Here is a 15,247-nt window from a genome sequence, read left to right on the forward strand (position 1 = left end):
GGGACCCTATACCCACGCGGGAGACCCCGAAGAAGCTCCTGGTTTCAGATCAGTTCAGCTCTGGTGACTGTGGACATTTGGGGAGTGAACAAGCAGATGGAAGACCTCTCTCTCTCTAATCTGCCTTTCAAATAAAAATGAATGTTAAACAAAAAAGTCTCCAAAACCCATTTAATACACAAGTTAAAAGTCTTGGGGCAGGTGGTCACTGGCACAGTGAAAATGCTGTGTCCAGGACTCCCATATCCCACCCCTGGTGCCTCGGCTGGAGTCCAGCTCTGCTTCCGATTGCAGCTTCCTGTCCATGCACAGCCTGGGTTCACACAGCTGGTTCAGCTGGTTCTCCACTGCCACATGGCACAGAGACCAGGACTGAATGCTCTGCTTCTGCCTTTGCCCTGGCCCAGCCCTGGCTATTTCAGGCATTTGGGGAGTGAAGAAGCAGATTGGAGATCTCTCACTACCCCTGTGCCTTATAAACAAATGTCCTCAACAATCCCTATAGTACCACGGTTTCATCTGCTGATATTCCAGCCTCACTGAGAGCATCAGCTCCCAGCCTGCATCCTTCTGCTCCTTACATGGTTTTTCAGGCCTTGCCAGTGAATAGCAGAGAGGACTCTGGGGGTAACTGTGATGGCTGCCTGTTCTCCCCAGGACAGGAAAGCCTCACATGCCCAGTGGCCACAAACTACCAAAGCAGCGTGGTGGAAGACAGGCACGCCATGTGCAATTGGGAGCACTCAGGAGTGCCCACCAACTAAGTACCACCTCAGATTAAAAAAAAATGTCCTCCCATGCTCTACTCGCTACCATCTCCCCTGGGACCCTGGGCTGGTCCCTGAATGAACCTGCCAGGCCAGGGTACTCATAGCCACTCATCACATGAGCATGTCACCTGGGAGACGGCCAGAAGCCTACTGATGCTGACATATGTAAGCCAGAGGCAGAAGTCCAGCACGTGCCTTGGATCCAAGTCCCCAGCTCTGCCACTATCAGCCATTGACATGAGTGTGAGACGGCTCTAGGTGGTCAACCAGGCCCCTTTTCTGATCTTGATGAGCTATGGAGCTATCAATAAACAAAGATACACCTAGAGAGAGGTCTGTGAACAAACGCAGCCTCCCACCACAAGGGTGGATGAAGGCTGTCCTCCCCAATGTAGAGTGAGCAAGTGGTGAGGACATCTTCCTGGTATCCCTGCCCTCTGGCCATGCCCGGACTTTTCAAAGTGCCCACCTCAGGTGTGCTTCTGACCCTCCCATTTCTGGGAAGTGACCCGGGGGAGAAAGAAGCTTTAAATGTCCCCAGAACTAAAACACAGCCTCCAAGGGACCCCTTCCTGACTAGGTACAGCAAAACCTGTCTACAGGAAAGTGGCAGGCACAAAGCAGATGAAAGCACACCCCCATAGGAAGGGCAGGAGTTTGGTTCTGAGGACTCCGAGGTCCCCATCCGTTCCCTAACACCCCTCCCAACAAGCACTTACCAGGAATCACCATCTGCCCCAGGGACAGCCAGCGTAGTAGGAATTCACTTCACAGTTCTCAAACTCCCTTTGTAAGAGCAAAATGTGACAGCATCACCCAGTTCCAACCCAAACACCACAGAGTTCACCCAGGGCCCCGCTCCTTGGGACCCCTCCCTGCCACAGCTGCCACTGAGGCCTTGGGCACAGGAAGCTACAGCAAGCAGCCCAGAAAGCCCTTCTCTTGGGGGCAGAGGCAGAGGGTGGGGGTGAACCAGGACAAAGCTCTGCACTGAGAAGCCTACCCGCCTAGTCCCACGGCCACCTCAAGTTCATCCTGGCCCAAACTGGCCTCACCACTACTACCTCATCCTCCCAGAGTACACCCCCCCGAGGAAAGCTGCCAGCCCCCATCCTGCCCGAATCCACGGGGAGACATCAGAGTCCTCTTTGCCTCCCTGGTCCAGCCATCTCCCTGATGTGTTCCCCTTGCTGCTGCCCGAGCCAGCACTTAAAGAAAATCCAAGACACCACTCCAGGCTTGGGGGCTTCTCAGATTCCAAAGAGACCCAAAGAACCTCTGTGACCCAGCTCCCCTGCATCCTTGACCTCACACCTACCATGTGCCCTCCACTGCCTGTGTCCCCAAAGGCCCGCGCACTTGCAGCGCCACCCTCCACCCCCTCCAGCCTCTCCTATGAAGCTCGCTCCCGTGTGCTGTGTTCTCCCAACCATGCCAGGGATCTCCTATAAGTCATCCTGGGTAGCTGCATCTCTCCCCACGGCGCTGTCAGCAGAGGACAAGGACAACATCCTTCGTCCACTCTTTGTATCTCCAGTGTGAAGTGCGGAAGCTTTTGCAACAGGGACGGTAGAGAGTAACTCCTCATTAAATGAAACAAACACAGCTGGGATCTCCAAGATCCACAAAACCTGCCTCTGTGGAGCCTGGCTCACACCTGCTTGCCATCCTCCACACCTGCTTGCCGTTTCACATCTACGAGCATCAAAGGCCTCTGAGGGTCAGGTCCCAGGAGGGGAGCTGAGCCTCCATGTGCATCCAGATCTCCTGGATGACCTGTCAATCACAGGTTGCTTATTCTGTGGGGCTGATCCGGGCCCTGGGAATTTGCCTTTCTAGTATGTTACCAGTTGCAGTGGATGCTGCAAGTCCTGAGACGTTACTTTGAGAACTTCAGTCCTGGATGACGACAGGGTGGCCACAGCTAAGGTTAGGCAGGAAGTTGCAACAGAGATCCCCTCCTAAAGTCTACACCTGTTACCCCTTCCCACCTGCTACTCCTTTCTTCATTATTCCTTCAAGGAGTTCAATCTGCAGGATAGAGTGAAGGAGCTTAAAGACAACAACCCACAGAGCTGCTGCTAAGGGTTCCCAAGACTGTCACTTTGTCAGGCACGCTTCAACGAAGACTGCTGGGTGACCTTGGAGGAATCCCGGCAGGGCCTAGAACCATCTGTCAGTTTCCAACCTGTGATGCTGCAAAGTTCCTTTACATCCCTGAACTTGTCCTTATTTGTCTGGGGGAAAGGGAAGTAGCAGCAGCTGACAGCTTCCTTCAAAGAATGTAAGTGTTGGGGAAAAGATAAAATTTCTTAACCATAGGTTTTGGTGGATCTGCCTTCAGGCAAAGCCTTCACAGCCACACACCAGCAAGCATCTCTTAAACGCTCCAGACAGGCATGTGTTAGGAAGATCCTCCCTCAGAGGCCCAGTCAGCAGATCCCAAATGGCCTGACATGCTACCAATTTCCAAAGGTAATGGGACACAAGAAGAACCCAGAGGAAGAAACAGAAGGGAAAACTTGCCTCAGTGCATCCCCTGTGGCGTGGTCCTACCCAGGCCTGGTGAGTCAAGCCTTCCCAAGGGGAGAATGACCAGGTTGAAGAGTCAGGCTCCATGTGCATCCCCAGCCAGAAAATCCCCTTTTCCTGCCTCTCCGTGCTGTCCTGCCACAGCCTGCCCAACAGCACTTCCTCATAACTGGCCTTCTGCCGCAATGCAGCTGCAAGAGCAGAGATCACTACAGGGAGTCAGGCTGGGGCAAAACACAGCCAGTACAGACACTTGAAATGACACTAGGCAAGGTGTTCATGTTCAGGAAAAGAAGTTACATTAGCTCTTTTCCCTATGAAGGAAACACAGGGCCACAAAACAGCAGGACCCTTCCTTTCATGGGGGGAAGGAAGCAAGGAGGGAATGGGGACCTGCAGGAAGAGCGTGCATGTGCAAAACGTCGGGCTGGGTGATGGGCAGATGCCCCAGTGGCCAGGGGATGGACACTCTTCACATATTTCCACCCCTGATGGTCTCTGAGGCTTCCTATAAGATACACAGAAGTAACCTGCCACCTTTTGGAACTTTTTTTTTTTTTAAGAAAGATTTATTTTTCTTGGAAATGCAAATTTACAGAGAGAAGCAGAGACAGAAAGATCTTTGTCCTCTAGTTCACTCCCCAAGTGGCCACAACGACCGCAGCTGAGCCAATCTGAAACCAGGAGCCTGGAGCTTCCTCCAGGTCTCCCATGTGGGTGTAGCATCCCAAGGCTTCGGGCCATTCTCAACTGCTTTTCCCAGGGAGCTGCACGGGAAGTGGAGCATCCAGGATTAGAACCGGTGTCCATATGGGATCCCAGTGCATCCAAGGAAAGGGTTTTAGCCACTGAGCCATTGCACCAGGCCCTTGGAATTTATTTTTAATTATGCACACACATGTGTGACTATTTTCTTTCTTTCTTTTTTCTTTTTATTTTTCTTTCTTTTTTTTTGAAAAGCAGAGATAATTATCATCTACTGGCCCATTCCCCAAATGTCCACAACAGCTAGGACTTGGGGAGGCAGGAAATTCAATCCAGGTATCCAGTGTGGGCCACAAGGACCCAACCACTTGAGCCATTACTTGCTGCCTTTAAGAGCCTGCAGTATAAGAAGCTGCAATTGGGAACCACTGCTATGACTCAAACCCAGGTACTGCAACATGGAACATGGGTGGTTTTAACCACCAGGCCAAAAGCCTGCACCAGGATATATAATTTTCTTTATTTTTATATATTTGTTGGAGCTGGTACTGTGGTGAAGTAGATTAAACCTTTGTGGGTAGTGCCAACATCCCATATGGGCACTGGTTCATGTCCTGGTTGCTCCACATCCAATCTAGCTCTCTGCTAATGCACCCAGAGAAGCAGCAGCAGATGGCCCAAGCATCTGGGTCCCTGTACCCATGCGGGAGACTAAAAAGAAAAGTTCCTAGCTTCTGCCTGGCTCAGCCCTAGTTATTGCAGTCCTTGGAAGATGGAAGATCTCTGTCTGTCCTTCACTCTGCATAATTCTGTCTTTTAAACAAATGCACCTTTTTAAAAGAAAGAGATGTCTATTGGAAATGCAGAGTTAGAGGGAGAGAGGGAAGTCTTGCAGCCACAGATACATAATTCTTACAATGCTCCTCCATACTCCCTTGGTGTCTGTCTAGGCTGGAATGTGGAGGGGTTAGATCAGATGCTATAAATAATGCCTCCCCGGCCTGTGGTAATTAGCACTGTCCCTCATCAGAAGACAACTGCCCTCCCAGGCTGCCAGCCAGACGGAGCATGGGCATCCGACTTTGGGCAAAGGGGCTCAACCACCCTCCTTGGAAGAGGGGTGAGAAAACCACCTGCCACGATATCAGCCCCTGCATTCAAAGGCAGGAATTATCACCCACAAAAAGCCAGGGTCCTCGTTTACAGTTGTGTGATTAGGTACACTGATGACATTTTCAGAACCAGAAGTTAAGACCCGTGATATAAAGGTGTCTTTCTAGGGCACAGATCAGAAAACTACTCTCTGGGGCTAAAATCTGGCCCTGCTGCTTGTGCAAATAAAACTTTACTCAAACATGGCCATGCTCATTTAATTGTGTACTGTCTACAACATCACCATTTACGTATATGCTTATAACTGCTTTTTCTTCTTGGTTACCACAACAGAGGTAGTTACAAGAGAGACATATGGCCTATAAATGCTAAAATATTTACTGATCTGATCTTTTAAATTTTGTTCCATTCTACAACAACAGAGTAAAATAAAACGATTATCCCAGGAAATTTGGAAAGGTCATCAGAATTGAATCTGAGCAGACCAATAAGCGTGGTTTTGGGGTGAGGAACCCCATTATAACATTGCTCCTGAACTAGAGACAGGCTCACCCCATCAGACACAGGGCTGCCCACCACCCAGAGACCACTAAGCCGAGCACAGACAAAGGAAGGGCTAAGGTGATGAACACCTTTTACTACATCACCCAGGACGCAGAGAGTAGTCAGGCCTGGGGTGGCAGCTAGGCGCTGGGCTGGGAACATGAGATGCCAACTTGCTCCACATCTCTCTGTCCTGCTGCTTCAGGAGGCTCGCAGCCTTAACTGCTACTACAGCATTCCCTCGCTCCATCATCTACCCAGGGCTTGGGCTTGAGCAGATAAAAACCCATCTTACCATTCCTTCAGTCCTGTACTTTCTTGGTATCCTTAACAGCCTTTTTACAAGCAAGCACTGGGTATAGCAGGGGCACAGGCAATGGAGTGTTGCAGAGTGGCACACTGTCGGTTCCACCCTAAGCCCCACTCAGAGCCCTGGTGGGATGGGAGTGGTCCCCTGATAAGCCCACAGGCTGGTCTGTCTGCCGCACTGACCAGCATTTCAAAGGAAACACCAGGCTCATTTTGTAGATGAAGCAGCTAAGCCACATAGAAGTTAAAAATCTGCCCAAAGTCACACCATTTGTAGGAGTAAGGTTAAGACCTGAATCCAGCATGGCTCAGGAGCCAACCTATGTACAGGTTAAAAACAGAAAATGAAAATTAAGCCAAGACTAACATTTCCCTTGCTAGAGTGCCTGGAAGTCGCACCTCTGCTTCTGATCCAGCTGCCTGCTAATGTGCATTCTGGGAGGCAGCAGGCAACAGCCCACATACTTAGGTCCCTGTTACTCACATGGCAGATCTGATGGAGTTCCTGACCCTGGCTGCAGCCTGGTCCAGCCCTGACTGTTACAGGCATCTGGGGAGCAAACCCCTCGATGGGATGTGTGTGTGTGTGTGTGTGTGTGTGTGTTGCTGTGCCTTTCACGTGAGTTTTTTTTTTTAAAGGAAAAAAACAAATACGTACAGCTAATGTCCCATACTACAATTCCCCGCTCTGCATCCCTTGGGAAATTGAGCTGGTTTTTATTTTAAGATTTCTTTCTTTCAAACAAGATTTATTGTTATTGGAAAGGCAGATCAGATTTACAAAGAGAAGGACAGACAGACAGAATGATCTTCCATCCACTGGTTCACTCTTCAAGAGATCACAATGGCCAGAGCTGAGCCGATCCAAAGCCAGGAGCCAGAAGCATCTTCTGGGTCTCTGACATGAGGGCAGCTCCCAAGGCTTTGAGTCATCCTCTACTGCTTTCCCAGGCTGGAATCAGGGAGCTGGACAGGAAGTAGAGCAGCTGGGATGGAAACCAGCATTCGTATGGGATCTCTGCAGATGCAAGCTGAGGATTTAGCCACCGAGGCATTGCACCAGGCCTGAGATTCAGCTGTTTTTAGGATTTCCCGGGTGTGTCGTCCAGTGGTAGGCTCTGGTTTGGGGCCTGGTGGGTGGGCAGTGGGGCAGCAGAAGGCCAAGTTTCAGCTTCTGTCAATGGTACATAGAGGGATTCAGTGCTGGGAGTGAACTTAAATGAGCTTGGGGCTCCAGGCACAGAAACCAAAGAGGGTCCTGGGCGGCTTCTCCCCTAACGGTGAATACAGGAAACTGATGGCAGGTGAGGCTACTAAACACCCACCAAGCCAAGCCCAGAGGCTGATAGCTAATTCACGTCAAGACTCAAAACTCACTAACCTTTCCCACTTAAGCATTTTTAAAGGGTCAGTGTTGTGACACAGTGGGCAAAGCTGCTGCTTGCAATGCCAGCAATGGTTCATGTCCTGGCTGCTCCACTTCCAACCCAGCTTTCTGCTAATGGCCTGAGAAAAAACAGAAGACACCCCAAGTCTTTGGGGCCCTGCCACCCACATGGGAGACCTAGGCAATGAAACAGCAGATGGAGTGCTCACTCTCTCTCTCTTTTTTCAGTGTCTTTCCTTCTATCTCTGTAACTCTTTCAAGTAAATAAATAAATCTTTAAATCAAATTTAAATACTTGATTCAGGAACTGATATGTACAAAGTGGTTAAGATTCTCTGGCCTTAGAAGACCTGGATTCGAATTCTATCCCTGAACTGACTTGCTAGTGATAAGCTAGCAAGCTTATCTTTTTTTTTTTTTAATTGGAAAGGTGGATATACAGAGAGGAGGAGAGACAGAGGAAGATCTCTCGTCCAATGGTTCACTCCCCAAGTGAGTGCAACGGTTGGAGCTCAGCCAATCTGAAGCCAGGAACTCTTCCGGGTCTCCCACGCGGTTGCAGGGTCCCAAGGATTTGGGCCATCCTCAACTGCTGTCCCAGGCCACAAGCAGGGAGCTGGATGGGAAGCAGGGCCACCAGGATTAGAACTGGTGACGATATGGGATCCCGGTGTGTTCAAGGCAAGGACTTTAACCACTAGCTATTGTGTCGGGCCCAGCAAGCTTATCTTTGCACTTCCGTTTCTTCTTCTTTTTCTAAAGAGAAGTGCAATACATTATCCAGACAGCAGCATTTGGGGCATACAGAGGTGCTCGAGCACTATTAGCTGTCACAATGCTGATCACTATGACTACAGAAGCCCTGCAACGAAGCTCCCTCTCAGGAAGACTGAAAGCATGAGTGAGATCAGCATCAACCCTTTCACTTACGAACCCACTGCTGCACACCGAGCACAGTATCACCTGGGAATCAGGGAGGCGGGTAGGGCTGGGGCAAGGACAGCCTCAACTTCTCTTGGGGACCCCTGTATTTTACTTCACACTATGTTGGAAGGCCCCCATCATGCAGCAAGGGTCCAAAGTGCTGGCAGCCTCCTCAAAGCACCTTAAATATGTGCTGGTCTCCATCCCTCTAAGCCCCAAGTGAAATGTGGACCACCAGGGAACGTCCCCAACTATCCTGAATCCCCAAGCATGCAGGGACACAGACAGGCCACCAAGCAGCACCCTCTGTTTACAAATGCATGCTTACAGGATGAATGCTGAGTGAGTTTCCAAGATGGCCTTTTGAACTTGCTTGCGGTACAATAGAACACAAAGACACTCAGGGAGAGCACACGGATCCTCTCATCTCTATTTCCCTGTTCACCCCAGTGCTTGGCTATAAGAAGCCTGAGCGTATGGGCAGGGATTGAGGCAGTGGTTAACACGATGCTTGGTACACCTACACACGCTGCTTAAATGCCAAGCTTCGAGCCTCAGCTTTGCTTCAGACCCCAGCTTCCCACTAATGTACACCCAGGAAGGCAGCAAGTGATGATGCTCCCGGCCTCAGCCTGGCACAACCAGTTGTTCCTCAGAGGGCAATCTGCCCTAGCCCATTAGCAGTAAGCTATACCCAGGTATGAACAGGAGACACAGTAAGGCACCCAAGTCTTTTCTCGGTCACATGTTGGCCACAAACTTGTTCAACTGCAGAAAGATCTGAGCTGTTTGCACAGGCGTCTGTCAAACAGTAACCAGCTGCAGTTGACCAGGCAATCTGGTGCTATTTTCACCCTCCCCTGAGCCAGTACCAGTGCCAGACAGTAAATGTGCCAGGCAGAGAACGAACACTGAGCTTCACACCAGGCTGTGGACATTGGCTCACCAACTCTTTTCATGTCTGCACATGGCATGTCGTGATAGCCCCCAGGACCACTCAGCCAGGCCCACGAACAAGCCAGCTAGTTCCCAGATACCACACTTACTACCTTGAGAGCTAATGGAGAAGATACACAGTGAGGCCAGGGTTCCAGGCCCAGCTGGGTCACCAGGCCAAGTGACCTTGGGCACACAGGTCTCTGCAACATGCCTAGGTTTTCTCATTCCCTTGTGTGCCAAGAAGAGAGAGAGAGAGAGACAGAGACAGACACACTAGCCTGGAGTTCTAGTTCCCAGAAATCCCAGAGATTCAGATTTGAGCCATTTATCCCTGGAACACAGAAGGTTGACAGGGAGGATGCGCCACAGGGCTGTCGGGAGAACCTGGATTTTACATGGTCTGGGAGGACTCAAACACTCAAAAGGCTGTAGGCCCCGCCCTTGCAGCCCTGAATAGCAAGTGTGAAGGGCAGACCCCCACTGCCTTCACAGAGGCAGAGACATGGAAATCTTAGGGCTGCTCAATCAGGAAACCCACCTGTGGGGAAGCCCATGGACAAGGCAGGGGTGGCAGGAGTCGGCATGATAGGCCCCAAGGATACCAGCAGCTTCCCTTCCACATGCACAGACACACACACACTCCTGCAGGAACAGCCACGCCATGGATGGCACCTGAGACAGAGCAGCAGCCTGACTGGCTCTTCAAGCACCCCACCTCCCGTGCCTCACCCTGTCTCTCTCACAGGAACAGAGAGGGCCTCCCTCTGTCTACAGCCGAACAGAGGCAATCACGCGTGAGCACCCTCACATTCTAGGCCCCCCCAACTCAGAGCTTTCCTGAGGCTCTCCCCAGTCCCATGTCCTCCCACGCTGACCAGGGCCACCTCCTTCCTCTGACAGGAACTTGCCCCTGATCCATTTGTCCTTTTGCCCTCCATCTTTCCTTTCACAAAAACCTTCCCGCCTGTAGCCCAAGCCCACTCTCAGTATCCCTGTGCAAAACACTAAGAAACCTCCACCTGACTCCACTCCTCCTCTGCCCCTCAACATGGCCAGCCTCTCCCCAGGACGGGGCGCAGCTGCTGTCTCTACTGATCCCTCTGTTCACCCTTCCTGACATTCCAAAGGCTCATACCACCTGGTTCCTTCCCTCCTTTCCCCACCACCCTCCACAGCCTTTCCTGCCGCCCCACAGACTTCCCTGAAGCCCTCTGCTCCCTCCTCTCTGGCCTCTTCCTCCTCACCCACCCTGCATCCTCACTATCTGTTCTGTCTCCTGGGCTTTGCCAGGCTCCCCACAGCTTCCTTGCTGCTGTCTCCCTCAGATCTCTCAACCACTCAACAAGTTTCTGGAAGAAACTGATATATACATATACATACTTACACACACATACATATATATGTACATGTATATGCACATGTCCCCATCACAGCCCCACAGGCAATGAAAAAGTGGCCCTGAGGAATTGTGGAGGAAGTTGGAATTGTTCTGTATCCCTGTCATGGCTGTGGCTATGTACCCATGCATTTTTCAAGCTATACTCAAAATAGTGAACTCCCAAAATAGTGAACTTAATAAACATAAAGAATAATTTTAAGTGGGCCTGACGCGACGGTTCAGTGCCTAAAGCCCTCACCTTGCAAGCACCAGGATCCCATAATGGCTGTAGTTCACATCCCAGCTGTTCTACTTCCCATCCAGCTCCCTGCTTGTGCCCTGGGAAAGCAGTCAAGCATGGCCCAAAGCCTTGGGACCCTGCACCTGCGTGGGAGACCCAGAAGAGGCTCCTGACTCCTGGTTTTGGATCAGCTCAGTTTTGGCCATTGTGGCCACCTGGGGAGTGAACCAGTGAACAGAAGATCTTCCTCTCTGTCTCCTCCTGTCTGTATATCTGCGCTAACTTTCCAATAAAAATAAATCTTCAAAAAATTTTTAAAGATTTATTTTTATTGCAAAGTCAGATATACAGACAGGAGGAGACACGGAGAGCAAGATCTTCCATCCGCTGATTCACTCCCCATATAGCTGCAACGGCCGGTGCTGCACCGATCCAAAGCCAGAAGCCAGGAACTTCTTCTAGGTCTCCCATGTGGGTGTAGCATCCCAAGGCTTTGGGCCGTCCTCGACTGCTTTCCCAGCCACAAGCAGGGAGCTGGATGTGATGCAGAGCTGCTGGGATTAGAACCGGCTGCCATATGGAATCCTGGCACATTCAAGGTGAGAACTTTAGCCACTAGGCCACAAGCTGGGCCCTGAAAATTTTTTTTAATTGATGGGGAAAATGGTCTCGCTGGCACATCAACCCTATCATGTCTAAAACTAACATCTTCCTCCAGCCCAGCTCTTCCTCCTCTGGTGCGCTCTATTTTCAGCGACATCATCGCCTAGCTCCTCCCCTAGCCAGAAAACCCAATCTTCTATCCACCCACTCAGCGAGACTAGAAATTCCTCCTGCATGTATTGCCACTTAAAGTTATACCTCGGGTTTTTTTTTAAGATATGTTTTTATTGGAAAGTCAGATACAGAGAAAAGGAGCGACAGAGGAAGATCTTCTGTCCGTTGATTCACTCCCCAAGCGGCTGTAACGGCGGGAGCTGAGCCAGTCCAAAGCCAGGAGCCAGGAGCCAGGAGCCAGGAGCCAGGAGCCAGGAGTTTCTTTTGGGTCTCCCACATGGAGGTACAGGATCCCAAGGCTTTGGGCCATCCTCAACTGCTTTCCCAGGCCACAAGCAGGGAGCTGGATGGAAAATAGGGCTGCTGGGATAAGAACTGGTGCCCATATGGGATCCTGGCAAGTTCAAGGTGAGGACTTTAACCTCTAGGCCACTGCACTGAGCCCTATACCTTGAGTTTTACTTCCCCCTACATATGACTGCCTGGGACTGGGGCCACCCTCGCTTCTCACAAACTCTCCTGAGTCAATGCCTCGCCTGCCGCAGTCCCAGTGGGACTCCACAAGGAGCAGGGCCCTTGAACTCCAGTGCTTCCACCAGCGCTCCTCTGCGGCTCTCAAGTTCCTGGCTGTTGTTTCACAGGCATGCCAGAACTATCTGCAGATGCCACTGTCACATCAAGACGATGCTCTATCTAAATATTCCTGGCTAATTTTGCACACAGCTCTTATTTCAACCAACAAAGAGAATGACTCAGTGTCCACAGATCCTGATGGATAATGTTCCTTCCAAGTTTTCAACTTTCCAAATGACAAATTTCTCTAAAATTGTCTTGGAGAAAGAAATGACTTCCTGCCGGTTTGTTTCTGAGAGGCAACAAAGGATTTCCGAAGTGACCCCTAAAGTTGAAAAAGGAATGTTATGGGAAATTCTGAAGACCCCTTATCCCCTTCCAGGTTCAAGTAACAATAAAAGATTTATAGCAAGAATTTGATTTTTTTCTTTTTTTTTCCCTTGCCCTGGGTAACAATCATCACTCAATTTTTCTGCACAAACATCAGTTTAGGATTTAGAAGTTCAGGGCATAAATTCTGGGTTACACAGAAGGCAAAATCTGAGATTCAGAAGTACCTTTCTCTTTACACACAAAGAAGAGATGGGTTGCTATCTTTAATACTAAGGCTTCAGTCAATCCCAGAGGAACTCTGTTATATTCACGTCCATCTTCCGCCGTGACAGCTGTACATGTACATATACATGCAGCCTCAGGCCTCTTCCCACATCCCACCACAGAGACGGAGATCCCTGAACACAAGGCAAGGATGAGTAACACATCGCCTCAGAAATAGAGACAGCGCACCTGGCCTTTCCGCCATCACACAGACCACTTCAATGTGTTTGCCCACTACTCACAAACCGGCCCATGGGGCTTCATGTTCTTATTCACTCCTCAAAATCATGTAGTCCTCCACTTCTCCTGAGCTCCCACCCCAGGCCACAGAAAATGCCCTTGTGGGTCCACCTTTGCCCACCAGGTGCACAGGTGAGTTTTCCTTTAAAGCTAAGCTGCTGTGGCTCCTAGCACTGGCTGACATGAACAGGCACAATGCCACAACACTCAGATACTCACAGGTCGATTCCAGGAGGGCTCTGGCAGCATGCAATGACCGTTTTGGAGTCTTAACTATGTGGTTACCAACCAAAGGTGATTTTGCCCTCTAGAGCGCACGTGGCAATATGTAGAGATATTTCTATCTCGCCTAGGAGCCCTGGTCTCTTCTCAGGAGCCAGACCTCAGTGGGCTGCTGGGTACTGAGACACCATCAAGCCCTCCAGCAAGGAGGTGTGCCCAGCATGCCCAGGTGCTCGCAGATCAACGCCAAGTGAACACGGACAAGTGTTTTGGGGAGGTTGCAGGCTCAGCCTGGGCTGGGCAGCTGCACACGCAGGGTCTCACCCTTTAGATGGCTGGCATCTTTTATCCAAATAGAGGGTCCCAGCACCCTGACCTGCACGGGTAGCAATCCCGTTCTTAAAAGGCACAGAGAATAATTAGCCAGGGAAAAGGTAATGCTTACAGAATTAAGCCCTACCTATTCATAAGAACCAAAGTGCTGGAGAAGAAAGAGGAACAAAAAAAAGCAAACTACAGAAGGAATCAACAGCGGTCCCCTTTCTCGGGGTTCACACCTAGACCCCACTGCCCGCCCACCTGTGAATCCCAACAGCTGCCGAAAGCCAAAGTTCTGGCACAAACTTCCAGCCCCCAACAGTGAAAAGCCCTCCCAAAACACAGAGGGCAAGGGTTTAGGAAGGAAAAGAAACACGACCACCAGAAAGCAAGGCAGGAACGCTGCCCTGGCTACCGAGAGGCACGGCCAGTGGGTGGGCAGCACCGGGGCAGCCTGGGGCGTTCCAGGCTCGCCAGGCTCCACACACGGCCCGCGTTCCCTCCACAACACAGGCTAGGCGGACTGAGGCGGGCGCCAGGGTCGTGGCACACAGCTGCAGGGATGCCACTCTGCACCCGTGGCGCGCCCACCCCCAGCTCCAGAGCACGTGAAACTCGCCCAGGGAAGTCGCACTGCCACTTAAGCAGAATGCGTCCAGGGCCCACGCGGGTGGTGAGACCAAGTCTGGCAGCGGTCGACAGCGCCAAACACGGGACTGGCTAGCGGGTGGCAGGCAGCCTTACCCGGCTGCAGACACCAGGGATCCGCGGTCACCTTCGCGCGGCCTCCGAGCGCGCTGGCCCTACCGCTGGCGCCCAACACGCGCTCCGGATCTGTTTACCAACTCGCCCCCTCCGGGGCAGGCCCAGCGACGCTTGGCCCCGCCCCCTCAGCGCCCCCATTGGCTGAGCCGCTGCCGCCGACCGAACGCCGGCGCGGCTCCAGGGAGCGTGCTCGGCCCGTGCTCCCTGCCTCCAACCAATCGGGACCGAGGGTGGAGTGAGAGGAACCAATAGGAGACCGCCTCGGCGGGCAGGGCCCCTCCCATTCTCGCTCACCGTGCCTGCTGCCCTTTGCTCTGGTTGGGAAACGTGGGCTAGAGAAGCGGCTGTGGGACAGAATCCCTGCGCGCGTGCGCCCTAGCAAAGGCCTGTTTTCTCAGGGGGGCGACGTGCGTGGCCGCCATGATGTGCCACGTGCGAGTCGCTTGGGTGTTGGTGCTCGCCGGGTCTGCCGTGATGGGAGGGACGGGCAGTACTGCAGAGGATGCAGCTGCTCTGAGGACAAGGCGCGTGTCGCTGTGTGCCACACCGCTATTTGGCCCCCAGTTTCCACAAAAAGTGGTCAGTGGAAGAGGAGGCACGGCGTCCCGACCCCTGCTACCTTATCTGGCTGAATAAGTTCGCCCTTAGGTGGGCGCCATCCTCCTCGATGCTCCATCCTTGCCTTCGATGCTCCTCGGCAAGGCTAGTGGGACGGGGAGTGTCCCCCTTGGCGCACCACCAGAGACCCGGCGCGGGGAAGCAGCTGCGCCTGCTTCTCGCTCTGCCCTAAAGAACCCACCCCTGCCACCCACCAGAGGAGGAAAAGTGCTAGCCGAGGCCGAGGGCTGGCCTTTCCAACTCCGAAGATTCTCGGACAGTGGCCTGCAATTCAGTTGTTGGTTTGGGGTGGGAAG

The 15,247-nt window shown here is 51.9% G+C and overlaps 1 protein-coding gene across 1 annotated transcript in view; it reads right to left on the bottom strand.

Moving 5' to 3' along the window:
• Window positions 1-14,464, bottom strand: part of COQ8A (coenzyme Q8A) — a 39,637-nt gene extending 25,173 nt beyond the window's left edge. The window contains exon 1 of the mRNA XM_004578847.4: window positions 14,313-14,464. The gene's annotated coding sequence lies outside the window, so the exon portion shown is untranslated. The remainder of the gene's footprint in view (window positions 1-14,312) is intronic.
• Between the last annotated feature and the right edge of the window lie 783 nt (window positions 14,465-15,247).

This window comes from Ochotona princeps, chromosome 10 (genome assembly GCF_030435755.1).
Source record: "Ochotona princeps isolate mOchPri1 chromosome 10, mOchPri1.hap1, whole genome shotgun sequence".
In the NCBI taxonomy this organism is placed as follows: Eukaryota; Metazoa; Chordata; class Mammalia; order Lagomorpha; family Ochotonidae; genus Ochotona; species Ochotona princeps.